This window comes from Thamnophis elegans, chromosome 7, assembly GCF_009769535.1.
Source record: "Thamnophis elegans isolate rThaEle1 chromosome 7, rThaEle1.pri, whole genome shotgun sequence".
Classification (NCBI taxonomy): domain Eukaryota; kingdom Metazoa; phylum Chordata; class Lepidosauria; order Squamata; family Colubridae; genus Thamnophis; species Thamnophis elegans.
The window spans coordinates 38,304,236-38,319,460 of NC_045547.1; the positions used below are offsets into that span (position 1 = coordinate 38,304,236).

The 15,225-nt window shown below is 39.2% G+C and overlaps 1 protein-coding gene across 1 annotated transcript in view; it reads right to left on the minus strand.

Moving 5' to 3' along the window:
* CRADD (CASP2 and RIPK1 domain containing adaptor with death domain) overlaps window positions 1-15,225 on the minus strand; it is a 31,116-nt gene that overhangs the window by 12,700 nt on the left and 3,191 nt on the right. The gene's annotated exons all lie outside the window — the stretch shown is intronic.

The window sequence follows — 15,225 nt, forward strand, 5'->3', positions numbered from 1 at the left end:
TATTTGAAATTAATATTTAAAAATTGTTTATGTAAGTTACTTATATAAGAGAAAAATTTATAGAAAACATATTTAATGAAGGAAAAGGAGTATAACTCTGAACAATAAAAGTAAAAGACATGAAGAAAAGTTTTCAAATTTTACAGAAATTAATTTCTGCTATTCAGTTTATTCTTTCACTCTAGAAATAGGGTCACAATAAAATAAAGACTGCATATCTCCATTCCTAGTAAAGAAAAGTCTTATTATTCAGAACTAAGAATAACCCTTAAAAGCTTTAAAAGCATAACAGAATTTGGAAGATAAAGCATTACAATTCCATGAATTTGCCTAGAATGGTTTTGATTATATTTTCCTAGAAACATTTAGGAAATGTAACGGATGCTTTCATTATAAAGCATCTAGTTTAACTAATATAAGACAGTCATATTATTTGTGTGCTTTAAATCTAAAAACTATAACAATTATAAATTACGAGTATTCCTGTTTTGTGATCATGTCTTTCACACTTACCTACTCTTTTGTTAACTAGAATTCTGACTTCCCAGGAGCCACACATAATGAATATCTTCAAAGTAATTAACATTGTGTTATCCTAGATAGTTAAATAAGGCATGAAGTCTAGAAACTAGGAGACCATGAATCTTGTCCTCCCTTAGGAAAGTGACCTTGGGCAAATCATTTTAACCTGAGGAAGAAGGCAATAGCCTATATGAGGACCAAAAGCATTGTAGAAAGTGAAATCAAGCTTGAGGATTATTATTTTTTTGCAGGATGCAAAGCTCCCATTAATGTTTTTAAAACTGAAATAATATTTCAAAAATAAGTAAAACAGGGAGATTGTTAGTCAACAGGGAATGAATTGCTGAAAGCAATGGACAACATACTAGGGACATAGGCAATAAAGATGGCAAAAACGGGGGTAACAGCCTATCACTTAAGGTCATTTTAAAAAATGAAAATTGCATACAAAGAAAACTATCTTCCTCAAGGCCAAACCAGCAATAATAAGACAGAATTAATTAACATAAAAGCTACTAAAAAGCTTTCCCACTCTAAAGCTACTAATAGATAAATGAAAAGAAAGCATCCTTACTCCTTGGCTGTTCCAAAAACTGACAATACAAAGGGGAGATGATGACAACTGAACTCCTATATTTATCCAAATGGAAGTGAAATCAATTGCAAAAATAAGTTTTGTCTCACTGTTTCAGGGTTTTGAAAAACAAAGAAAAAAATCAGTTTTCATCTAAATACAGCAGGTAAACAAACTCTAGCTAGAAAAGAAAGATTGTGGAGAACTGCTCCAGAACAAGTAAAAAACCATCACATAAAAAACTAATATTGCAGTCAAAAAGCAATGAAGAAATACATAGTTTTTTGCCCACGTCATCATTGAAGAAAATATTCCTTAAAAGGAATATTTTAAGTAACCTTAAAAGAAAGATTACTTTAGTATTATAGGTGTTAACAAAAGATTAACACTTCGGAGCAGGAGATCCATTTATTCATTTTACTGAAAAATTTAACACCAAGGATATCTCTGGAATATATGTGATTGTAGTATTAAAACTATGCCCAAATTGCTCTATCTTACCTAAGTTTTATTTAGAGTGTCAAGGAAAGTGGTTGGCATTATGTTACAACTTTTATAATGCCGAGTATTCAACCATTTTCTGTAGTAATCCAGCGAAAGAGAACAAAAACAAAGAATTGGCAGCAAATAGGGATAAATCTCTTCCAATTTTCACCAAAAGGATAGCAGATGACCGTATGTCAAATTACATTTTGGCAAAAATATATTGTTGTGTCTCCAACTGCTTGTGTAAAACACTAACAAGTGAAAGACAGAGAACCAATTGCAAAGAAAACTGGGATTTTATGGAAACATAGAAACCAAATATATACAGTACGGAGGAATTAGAAATGTGTTCTTAACATTTTGAGAATGATTTCTACTGTTCTTGGTATGAGTAAAAAAACCTCATATTTGATCAGATATCACTTGAACTCCAGATTAAAACTCCAGGAACTAAGCTAATACATTCATACCATCCCACAGTTGTAGAAGCATTTCTACGTCATCCCTGATCCATGGAGGCCACTCAATTCAGAGTTCAAGGTTGGTGGCAGCCTGTTTGTATGTGAAGGTTTGAAGCTGTTATCAGGAAATACACCCTCTTCCTCAAACATACTCTACGATAAACATCACCACCCACTACTCCTCCCCTGTATTGGTAGGATATTATTAGTTCTTACTTTGCATTTGGCTTAATAATAGGCAGAGTCTTATGTTGCTAGATTTTTTTAAATGTGATGTTTTATATATTTAAATTAAATGTTTAAAATATGAAAGGAAATATGAACGGTCTTTCTTTCCAAAATGGGCTAATAATCTTCAGGTAATCAAACTATAAAAATATTAGTTATTATTGTCTATTCTAACCTGTTTCCCTGAAAATAAGACCTCCCCGGATAATAAGCCCAATCAGGCTTTTGAGCTCATGTGCTAAAATAAGCCCACCCCCGAAAATAAGCCCTTACCAAAAATATTGCAACACAGGCAGCAGCCATGAGGTGACCACGCTCGCTGACTCCTGCACCTCAAAAGTAAGACCTCCCGAAAATAAGGCCAAGTGCTTATTTCGGGGGTCAAAAGAAAATAAGACACTGTATTATTTTTAGGGAAACACGGTAGTCATTTAAGAATCTACAACAACTAAAATAGGTGATTTTGATGTGATTTTTGTTGATATTTTCTCAGGCTGCAATGCAATGCATGGACTTTAAATTCATCAAAAGGATAAGAAAACAGCAGGAATGTAGGACTTTTATTCAGAATGTGCTCTGCATTCAAAAGTATAAAGAAATCTTTCAGCAGAAACTCTGCTTTACCCTTCTCTCACTGTGCTAGATGGCTATTGGTAATTTACATTTTCAGCATTCATGCCCAGGAAACTATCTCCTGATCTACCTCAAATAGAGGTCATAGGCACTGAAAAACAACTCCTTTTCAGAACAGAAAATATAAAGTTCCATCAATCCAAGATGATGAAAAGTGAGAGCTGAGAGGAACAGTCATACCTAAAAAGAGGACTTTAGTATGTGGTCATTGTAACTTGCATTTATAGTAAAGCAAAAATTAATAATAATGCACAGCTTTGATTCAAAGAGAAATAGAAGCTTCAATAAGAGTGTGCACTTAGCACACAGAGGCCCAAAGAGACTAGCCTTTCATACAACACCTGTGCAGTCCGGCATTCCAAAGGTCAAAATATAAAATGTGAAGCCATTTCTATAATCAGAAACTACAGGGAAAACTGTAGTCTCATTTTTTCCCCAGCCTTCCAGCTGAAAGAGTAGACTGCCAACCTGGCATGGGGATTGGCACCAGGCCATATTCACAACAATTAGATATTAACTTTATTAGCTAGTGTATTATGAATCATATGCTCGTTCAATTGCTTTTGCATACTTTGTTTTAGGCCACGGATATGCAATAGTGTTCTCCACCTAACTCTGAAATATAATATCCCAAATCCCGTGACACTAGCCATGCAGCTGTAGTTGACAAGAGCAATACTGTAGTGACAAATCTGGGAGATACCAAGCTGCCCCACTTCTGATTTAGGATTATCTCTCAAAAAATTGTAGGAAAGTAACACCCGCCCCTCTCCTAGAAGAATGAAATATTCTAGGAAATATTAAAAAGGCAGAATATTATATTTCCCTGGATGAGAAATTGAGAAACATGTTTTTTATGCAGGAAGCACTCTTAGTAGCCCCCACCATCCTCAATAGCTTATAGCAGATGTCAGCACTTAAGAAATAAAGAGATTGCTAGGTCTATTGAGATCCAACAAAGGTAGGATTAGCCCTCTACTCATCTAGCAACAGAACTCATCACATGGCATCTGGGGAGATTACATCACCCAGCAAGATTCAACCAAGCTTGGGACTCAAGTTACCCCTACATGGCCCCATGGGAATCTGACAACCAATCAGAATACATTTCTTACACAGGAGCAGGAAGTGCCAAGACAGGGACCAAGAGAGGGTATAAATATCTCCCTCTTCCCCACCCATGTGCTTTTTTGCCCAGAATCTCCTGTCCACCATTAAACCATCTTTCCAAGCATCTTCTATGTTTCCAGTGTCTTTCTCCCCACTTGGAACTGAACCCAGATAGACATTTCTTCCAACAAGATTAACTGTCAAATCTGACCAAATACCCCTTCAAACAAAAATGGCTATAGGAATAAACTAATCCAAATTCACAAAATAAAACAGGGAAGAATAGGGTAAAACTGCTTTCCTACTGCTACTTTCCTATATGCATTGATTTTATCTCTCTCTCTCTCTCTCTCTCTCTCTCTCTCTCTCTCTCTCTCTCTGTCTATCTATCTATCTATCTATCTATCTATCTATCTATCTATCTATCTATCGGAACATTAATCATGAACAGATCTATCCACTTTTTTCTCAGCATTAAATCTAAACTCACATCAATAGAGTTAGTATTTAGGAGCAGAACAAAGGGAGGGAGGGAAGAAGGAAAGAAAAAGAAAGAAAACATCCCACAGGAAACTTAACTCCACTCCCCAGCACGGTTATCATTTTACAGAAACATACAGTGCGTTATTATAACTTGCTGTTCCTAGAAAGAATTAAACATTTCTGCCAACAGCCACAACTTCTTTTAAAAACTGTAAACTTTATGCAGAGGCTTTCAGGCTATTATGCCTTTGCCAGTATTCCTCCAAATAAATCCTCAGTTAGGAAGTCATCTTGCCGTCTGATTGGCTAACACTACGAAACTGCTTTTTATAGTGGACATAACCCACTAGATGGATCAAGCAGAGGTGAAATTGCTTAGAAATCTTCTGTTGTTGATAACTGCAGTCTTTCTGAAGCCTACTTGTTAACCTGAAATCAAGATGTTTATGAGCATCACACATTTTTTCTCATGTTTTTCTTGTTTAGCCAAGTATGCAATGCAGGGAACTACCCAATCTCATAATAGAAATACTGATGTTTTAATTAACCTGGTTTGGACAATGTAATAATGGAATTAAAATGGGGTCATAGGATAAGGAAATATGTAACTAGTGTTTATATGTTCTAACAGTTATAATCCAAATAAAGTAGAGCAAAAGAATGTCTGTAATATATAGCTTTAAGTTATCTCTTGTTGGATTGAAAATCTGTTGTGCATGTTCCAACTATTTGCTTACTGGTACAGATAGTCGTTGATTTATGACCATTTGTTTAATGATGGTCTGGAATTATGACAGCCTCAGAATCGGAAAGTCAGTATGGAAGGTTGCAAGTTGCTGTCACCTGCCAAAAGGGCCTCATGCAACCAGGCACAGAGCTGAGGTTTTTTCAGCCAACCCCCAGAGATGAGAGGGAGCCAAAATCTAAGTAGGATTTTTGGTCTCCAAGCGAAGGGCGCAGTGCAATAAAGTCAGGAGCATGGGATGCCTTGCGGAAGGAGGAGTAAGGGGGGTCCCTGAAAGGCTAACTGCAAACTCCATGCAAGTAGTTCCCCACAGCCGCCTCTAGAAGCCCCAGCCTGGCTCAACAGAGCAGTGCAAAGCCCCAGCTGCCCCAGGAAGTTCCAACCACATGTAAAACTAAAACTGTCCCAGGAAGCCCGAAACTCAACCCAGCAAAGAATCGCAAAGCCCCAGCCACTCTACACTCCAAGGCCACTGCTGCCCTGCACTTCTGCCCCTGCCTGAGTTTCTTGCTGCCACTGCTGATGAGGCATGCGCAGCCTGGACATTTGCAAGGCGGCTGTTGGCCATGTGAGGCCTTCTTCCCCAGTCTCATGGGGAAATTGTTGTGTACATCTTCAGGAAGAAACTCTTGTGCACGTCTCTTCAGCTGTCTTGTGAAGGGCCAGTCTTGGCATGCCTCAAGCAGCAGCAGGAAAAAGAAGATCAGAAAGAAAGGTGGGAAAGAGATTGGTGCAATGTGGGGCAACAGAGTATAGGGGGCAAAAAAAAAGGCCAGAGATGATGTGAGATAGAAAGGTGGGAGGAGCTGAAGTGCCCTTTTGGTCATAAGTGTAAATGGGCTGCCGAGCATCTGAATTCTGATCTAAGGTACAAAACCTGTCACTTCAGGGACTGCGGATATATACCATTCACTCAGTACCAACATAACTTCCAATGTTGTAATCGAGGACTATCTATGCAGAGCAATGCCCATAATCAAATGTGTCTATAAGAAGCGCAGAAGCTGCCAAGGTCTTCCTGAAGCAGAAGCTGCATAAGCATGGGCCTCTTGTGACATGAAAAAGGCCATTGTGCAACTAACAATTGTTAAACATAATGGATGAACAATGGATAAGTTGTTCTTCAAATATTATTCTGACAGCAGGAGGCTTCACTTCCAGTTCATTCTCCCATATGCTAATTCCTTACAACAGGAAGAATGCTCTGTCTTCCAGCTTTCTTCACTACACTGTAGAGAAGAAGCCAGAGATGGATAATTTCGTAACTTTCATGAAAAATGCATTTGTGAATGGGCGTGCAGAATCTGTCTCACTAAACAACAAAGTCAAAGAATGCTGGCATTTCCTAACCATTTGCAAACACCCAGGGCAAGTTACAGATGTAAGTGACTCATCTGACCTTTGGGGTGAGGTATCATCCATATGTTAATGTTATCCAGTTTTATATTTTTACCCAGGGCTGCCTGAGTGATGCCATGGACACCCTACCTCAAAGGCTGTAGACTTAAGAGGCCTAGATGCAGTGTAAGGACTTAGGCTCAAACCAAGCAAGACTACGTGACTGGGTGTTTGGGCCTTTTGGTACCAAGTTTTTCCACTTCTTATACTGGATAGGGTGACATTGCCTCAGGCGGACTTAGCGTGCAATCTGGGAAGCCTTTTGGACTTATGTCTCCTGCTGGTAGAGCAAGTTGTAAGTGTGGTGAAGACGGCCTTTGCACACTTTTGAGCTGTGCACCAATTGCATCCATGTATGGATAGGAAGGCTCTGCTCATTCTTACTCATACTCTTGCAACCTTCCATTTGGACTACTGCAATGCATACTACATGTGGCTGCCCTTGTGGGCCATTCAGGAGCTTCAGCTCGTACAGATTGTAAATAGTGTTGACTATTTATAGCAATAGCAATAGCAGTTAAGACTTACATACCACTAGAGAGGGCTTTCAGCCCTCTCTAAGCGGTTTACAGTCAGCATATTGCGCCAAACAACAATCCGGGTCCTCATTTTACCCACCTCGGAAGAATGTGAGGCTGAGTCAACCCTGAGCCGGTGAGATTTGAACAGCCGAACTGCAGAACTGCAGTCAGCTGAAGTAGCCTGCAGTGCTGCATTTAGCCACTGCGCCACCTCGGCTCATTTGATACATGTAACACCATAACTGAACACAGAATGAAGGTTATGCCTTTGATAACAGTCTATCATCAATGCTTTGAAGAACTGAGGAAAATGTGGAAACTTTCTGTAAGTTTCTGAACAGCTCTAGGTTTCATTTGCTATGCTCATGCTTTCATTTCTCCCACTACATTGCACACAAACTAATTTGGTATCTTTTCAGATGCTTCAGCAGTGACTTATCTGAAAAGTATTGATACATAAGGAATATACCATGTAAGCCTGATTCTCAATAAAGTAAAATGGGCGAATCCGTCTGAAAATACTATTCCAAATTGGATTTGCAATGCTCAAGACAGAATATAGCTAATATGGGGTGATACATACATTCAATATAACATAGTAAAGATTTACACTGATCACTAAATTGTATTGGTATATAACTGCAACCAACCAACGAGAAAACTGTTATGTATACGTAAGCAACAGGATTGAATGCATCAAGAAGTGAATCTAACTACAATAGTGGCATTATATTTTCCGCTGAGCAGTATTAACCACACTTCAAGATCAGAACATGAAGAACAACGTGCGTACACATAGACAGCATGGCTTACAAAGCCAGATTTCCCCCTACACTGTATAAAATTAATTACCAAATACATAAAAGTTTTTAAATTTATGGAATCTGCAGAGTACACCAGAACAACTAAACACAGGAATAGTTTTTTCCGAACACCATCACTCTGTTAAATAAATAATTCCCTCAACACTGTCAAACTATTTGCTAAGTCTGTATTACTATTACTATTAATCTTCTCATTGTTCCTATCACCCATCTCCTCCCACTTATGACTGTATGTCTAAAATTGTTGCTTATATCCTTATGATTTACATTGTTTCCTAGTATGATTTGATTGCTTATTTGTACCCTATGACTATCATTAAGTGTTGTACTTTATGATACATGACAAATGCATCTTTTCTTTTATGTACACTGAGAGCATATGCACCAGGATATGTGAGGTTTTTTTTATTAAGCCATGAAATCAATAAGAAGACAAGCTATCATCTTTTTAGGATTGTAAGACACACCTTTTTTCCTTCAAAAAGAGGGTGAAAATCTGGGTGCATCTTATACACCGAATACAGCATTTTTGGCCTCCCAAAACCCCACCCCCTTCGCAAAAATGGATGTGCAGAGGGTTTCAGAGGCCTGCAAAGTGCTCCTGGGGGCTAGGGAGGACAAAAACAAGCGTAAATGGGCTCATTTCTTTCCCCCCCCCCGCCTTCCCCAGGAGCACTCTAGAAGCCTCCTAAAGGCTATGCATGCCCCTTTTGGGCAAAAAACAGGCCCATTTTCACGAAAAATTGGCTTTTTGTCCCTCAGCCCCAGGAGCACTTTGCAGGCCTCTTAAACTCTCTGCATGCCCTGTTTTTCACAAAAACTTAGGCGTGCATAGGCTTTGGCAGGTCTGCAGAATGAGAAACCTTTTTTAAAACATTTACCTCTTGAAAATCTTGGTGTGTCTTATACACCGGTTCTCTTACACTCCGAAAAATACAGTAAATCAGCTTAAGCTTAATGAATATTTTTTCCCCATCCAAGATCAGACCCCTTGAAATCTCTATAGATTCAAGTTATACCTTCTGTCCTACAGTAGGAGGCCTGGAACCTTGGAATGCAGACTGGTACTGGTCCACAGCCCATTAGGAACCAGGCCGTGCAAACCAGGGAAGCTTCAGTTGTGCATGCATGGAGTCAAGGTAGTACACCAAATCACACACACACACAAACACCACCAGTCTGTGGAAAAATTGTTTCCCCAGAAACTGGTCCCTGGTATAAAAAAGATTGGGAACCACTGCCCTACAGCATGCATAGGACACTGATCAAGAGAATAAAAAGTAAGGAGTTCCTAAATGTAGTTCCAGTATAAGATAATTCATGGTACAATATATTTGAGAATGGATATGCAGAATCTGCATCGCCCAAAAAAAGAAATCAAGGAATGCTGTTATCTCCCAACCATGTACAAAAATCATCAAGATTGAACGCCAGCAATAATGCCAAACCACACAAGAGTGGACCAAATTCAGTTAGTATATCTAGTCAGCACTATATTAAAATTTTACAGCCTATAAACTTTGGTTGACAATATGAATATATTGGAGAAAATGTGGGAAAGGTGTTAACATTATTTAATATAAATGATATACCAATGGTACCTGACACTGACTAAACAGTCATAAATTTATAAAGGAGTATCAAATCAGTGTTGGAAATATGAAAAGGAAAAGGGGATTTTTTAGCATGCAAGGTGGACATGTGAAAAAGCAAAGAAATTTTGGGTGCAAATTCACGTCATGATAAAAAAAGATACTGCAAATTAATATTACAATCAAATCAGAATTATTATTGGATTTTCTGAGTGTTGAATTAAAAAGAAATATGGGAAACTATATGATAACAGCAGCAAGAATATTCGACACACAGAGATGAAGAGTAATAAATGAAATGATCATAAATAAATAATGAAATAATCACAGACAAATTGACTTAATTTTATAAGTGCAAAAAAATGGCAAAAGTGACTAATTTGGTCACGGGGAAAACTATTTTAAAAGACTAGAAGCCTTACATGGACTTTTTGTTGAAAGAAGACATGATGGAACTGAAAGAAGAAAAGATAGAACTGATGACTGAGGAATATGGAGATTAAAAGGATTAATAGAGTAGGGAAATAGATGGCAATTACTGGATAGAAAGAACAGCGGAAGTCAAAATTCTATGCTTCCTTTCTTTTTTATTTGATTTCTTACTTTTTTCTTATTTCCTATCCTTTTTCTTTTCACGTTTATACTTTTATTGTGTTGTAAAATTCTAATAAAAATATTGTTTTAAAAAACACTGTATTAATCATTTTACTTGTATATCGCAATAATAGCAGAAGAAACACCACCACTAACATTTCATGGTCAACATCATTACAACTATAGGACTGATGGGTGGAATCTCAAAGTGTTGCCCACTGCATCCTGAACTCAGCTCAGTTATGATGTTTTTTTTTTTAATATATTTTATTCATTTTTCACATTCCATTTGCAATCACTTATATACAGGGTATTTACTATAAGAAAAGAAAAAAAAAGGAGATAAAACGAACAAAAAAAGGAAACACAACTCATCATTCACAACCCCACCTAACCCTTCCATCCTCCATACACCCCATCTACCCCCTCCAACTTTCCTTTCTCCCTCTAACACTCCCCTCCTACTTCCCTTTCCCCTCAAGCCTTCCTTCTCCCCTTACTCCCCACACACCCTCCTTACATTCCCCTTACTCCTTCCTTACTCCTCCCTCTTCTTTCCCTCTACCTCCCTCCTTGGTGTATGCCTTTATTCGAGTGTTGTTTGATCTGATAAAAGTAAAATGAACCAAGGAAAAAAAAAATAAAAGAAAAAAAGAACCACCGTATATAAATACATTCTTGTTCTTATTAAGACTATGTTAACACCCCCCACCCCCCCCCCCCCACAAATCCCCATCCCTAATCCTCCCGACTTCCCAGGGCCCACACCTGGCACTACCTTCTGTCTAAAATATCTTGTATACATATGGATTAAAAAAATAAAAGTAATATGTCAAAAAAAAGAAAAACAGAAAAAAAAGAAGAGAGAAAAGAAAAGAGAAAAGAAAAAAAGAAAAAAAAAGAAACCACTCTTTGTGTTGATCTCAGCCCCCCATCTTTATCTATGCTTAAATAGTATAAATCATTCTATCTATATTTTATTCTCGTCTCTTACTTCTTTGCTATTTACCCCAACCTTCTGTAGACTCTCCCGTTCCTCTTCCTAAACCTTATGGTCCCTTCCGATAAAATTTAAGCAACGTGGTTCATGCCACATATTCAAATTACTTTGCAGAAGAGTAATCAAGCTTTCCCTTCTAGTAAAATTTAAACAGCGTAAATGATCTTTCTTAACCTCCTTTTCAAACAGTAATTCAAAATAATCTAGCCAAGCTTCCCCTTCTTAGTAAAGTTAAGCAGCGTAGATCAAATATTACTTTACACAGAAATCAACTTCTATCTTAAGATAATTCCAACCGACTTTCTCTTCTAATAGGATTTAAATAACGTAGTTCATTCCACATGCATTTTACCCTCATCCCTTACTTGTCTGATATTTACCACTATCAAATTTATGCTAACATTTGTTTGAGATGTAACTCAAAGCAATTTCAACCAACTTTCCCTTCTAATAAAAGTTAAATAGCATGGATCATTCCACATATTCAAATAATACTTTCAGCAAGAGTCAGTTAACCTTCTGTTTTAAAATAGTCCCTTCTAACAAAGTTTAAACAACATAAATCATTCCGCATTCTTTTTACACCTATCTTAAGATAATCCCAACCGGCTTTCTGTTCTAATAAGCTTTAAACAACGTAAATCATTCCACATATATTTTACCCTCATCCCTTGCTTGTGTAATGTTTACCACTATCAAATTTATGCTAACGTTAATTTAAAATCTAGCTCAAAGTAGTTTCACCCAGCTTTCCCTTCTGATAAGAATTAGTCCGCTTTTTCTACCGGAGAGAGGTCTCAAACCCCCATTCAGTCCTTAACTTTGGCGAATATTTTGAAATGTCTAAATTCTCGATCTCCGTTTTTCTGCTTCTCCGAGGGAGGAAAGGCTACCCCCTCCATCTTGCAGCCACATGGCCTGCCGTTTGCCTTCTCCTTCCGCTTGTCTCTCCTCTCTTCCAAGTGAGTCAGGAAGTCCCGCCTTCAAAGTCCTACAGTAGAAATCTTGAGCCTCCGAAACAGAGTTAAGACGAAATCTTTGGTTCTTAAATGTAACCGTGATGCCGGCAGGGGCCTCCCATCTGTATCGAATCTGTTGACTCCTAAGCTCTTTAGTTAAAAAGGTGTAGTCCCTTCTTGCTTTCAACATCTGGAAAGGTATATCTTTGAAGACAATCAGGTCCTGGTCATCAACTCGGAGACTGTTGTTATGAAACTTTTGCACAATCGCGTTTCTAGATTCTTTTGTAGAGAAATGTATAATTATGTCCCTCGGGAGCTGTCGCTGTTCCGCTATCAATGAGTTCTGGCGATAGATTTTCCGAATCTGCCAATCAAAATTAAGTCCCGGGCTTCCCACCGCATGGCTGAAGGCTTCAGCAAAGGTCTGTTTCAGATTCTCTTGCTCCTTTTCACGGAATCCTCTGACTCTTATTGCAAATGCCTTCCTATTAAAATTTATCATCATAAGCTGTTGTTCAGTGTCTCTAATTTTTTGTTGTAAAATTTGAGTATTGGTAGTCAAATTAAAATTAGCCTTCTCCAAACTTTCCAATTTGTTCTCTATTTCAGCAGAATAATCTGACAGGGCAGACACGGCTGCAAACGTATTCGCCTTCATTTGATTAACTTTAGACTTTAAATCATCATATAGTTCCAATACAAATTCCTTAATTTCTTGTTTAAAATCATTAAACATTTTAAAGAAATATTCCTGTGTTAAAAGTTCTCCAGTAGAGGGCGTAGGAGACAAAGGCTGTGGTTCCAGTAAAAATTCTTTAGACACATTTGTAGCAAGGCGCTTCTTTGACCTGGGTGCCATAATAAATAAACAAGTAAGCAGCGCTTTGCTCCCCTCTGTTTCCAAAGAAGAAGAGTTTATTTTGTTAAGGAGCGGTCTGCAGGAAGGTAAAACCGGCTAAGTATATCCACTATCAATCACCCACGGAGAGAAATCGCCATTTTGAAATCCATTTAGACAAAGAAGTCTCTAAGACAAATGGTGCTGGTATTTAAGATAGTAATAGAAACATAAATCTCACAGGGGTGGGACCCGCCCATATCAATTCTAGCTTGAAAAAAAACTTTGTTTTGTCCTGGGGGGGGCTAGCCTGTCTGGGGCTGCCAAAAAAAAAAGGCAGCTGAGAAGAACTGGCTGGAGATAAAAGCTCCGCTCCGGCTGGATCTAATCTCTATCCACAGCCAAAAAAAGAAAAAGGCTGTGGCTTACGAATAGACCCTAGCCTACAGAGCTACTCCCTGCCCCTTTCTTAGCCAAAAAGGGGTGCTATCTATGATCTTATTTAGATATACAGACCAGATCTCTGAGGAGCTCGGTGGAGCCCTCCTCGGCAACAGGCCACGCCCCCAGGAAGTCCAGTTATGATGTTTTGACTACCTAGTTGGCTAAAGTCACAGTTATTATTAATTCAAAGCCTCTGACTCCTGTCTCTACTGATCCAGAATCTCCTAATCTCCAGAATCCAGAATCTCCTAACCTGCTATGCTTTTCGCTCATCAGAAGACTAGTGTGAACTTGGCACCACTTGAGGTGTTCACCATCAAGGACCTGTAAAATGTCAACGAAGACAGATACCAAGTCTCACCAACTCATTTTAAATCACCACAACTCTACAGATAAGATGCAAATAGCAGTTCATTCAAAAGAATTTCAAATTGGTGACCTGTTTTGCTAAACGACATGTAAGTAAACTAGATTCATGGCTCCTGGAATTCTTCACTCAAACTATGTACATTCAAGATTTGAAGATTTGAAAAGCAGAAATTAAATAAATGACCATAATATGGATCAAATGAGTACATATTAAAAATATTCAAACTATTTGCATCCAAAGCAGGAAAGAAGCTTCATATTCATTGTTCATGTGCGGCGAACAGCGGTGGCGGCAACCGGCAGCGGCGATCCCCGCCATCTGGAACAGCTGATCAGTAGTATTCCAGGAGGCAAGTGGCGGCAATGACAATGATAGGTGGCAGCAGCAACAGAATAGATCCAGGTCCCAGGAGAAAAAATCCATTGTGGGAACAGCCTCACCTATAAGAAATTTCTTCCGTAGCTTCAAGAGCTTTTGGCTGAAATGATATAGGGCCGGGATGGTGAACCTGTGGCACGTGGAGCCATTTGTCAGGGCACATGAGGCGCTGTTCAGCCTTTTTTAAAACCATTTTTTGCCCTTCCCAGGCTCCAGAGGCTTTATGGGAGCCTGAGGAGAATGAAAAGAGCCTCCCTGCCCCCCCTGCCGGAGGCCTTCCGGAGGCTTCAGGAGCTTCCCTGAAGCCTCCGGAGTGCAAAAAAAATGGCCCTATGGGCAAACTTGAAGTTTGGGAATGGACTTCCGGTTTGCTCGGAGGGTCGGTTTAAGCCCTCTGGAAGCTTCAGGGACCTTCAGGAGGCTTCCCTGAAGCCTCTGGACGACTAAAAACCACCCTACGAGCAATCTGGAAGTGACTTCTGGTTTGCTCGTAGGGTCCTTTTTAGTCCTCTGGAGGCTTCAGGGAAGCTTCCTAAAGGTCCCTGAAGCCTCCGGAGGGCTTAAACCAACCCTCCGAGCAAACCAGAAGTGACTTCCGGTTTGCTCGGAGGGTTGGTTTTTTGCCCTTCGGAGGCTTCAGGGAAGCCTCCTGAGAGTCCCCAAAGCCTCTGGGGGGACAGGGGAGACTGTTTTTCCCCTCCCCAGGCTCCTATAAAGCCTCTGGAGTTTGGGGAGGGCGAAAAAAAACATGGAAAAATGAGAGGAAGCGCCTCTCATGCACACATGCGCCACTGGGGGGGTCACACATTGCATTATGAGTGCGGTATGCCCAAGCACAACCCCCCTGCACTCCCCCCCATGGCACGTGAGCCATAAAAGGTTCGCCATCGCTGATGCAGGGTTTCCTGCCTGAGCAGCGGGTTGGACTAGAAGATCTCCAAGGGCCCTTCCAGTTCTGTTATTCTGTATAACAGCATGTTACAAGAAGCAACTGAAGATAAGTCTTAAAAGGTTTAGACAAAACCGTGGCTGAAACAAAACCATTTTTTGTTTTTTTGTTTT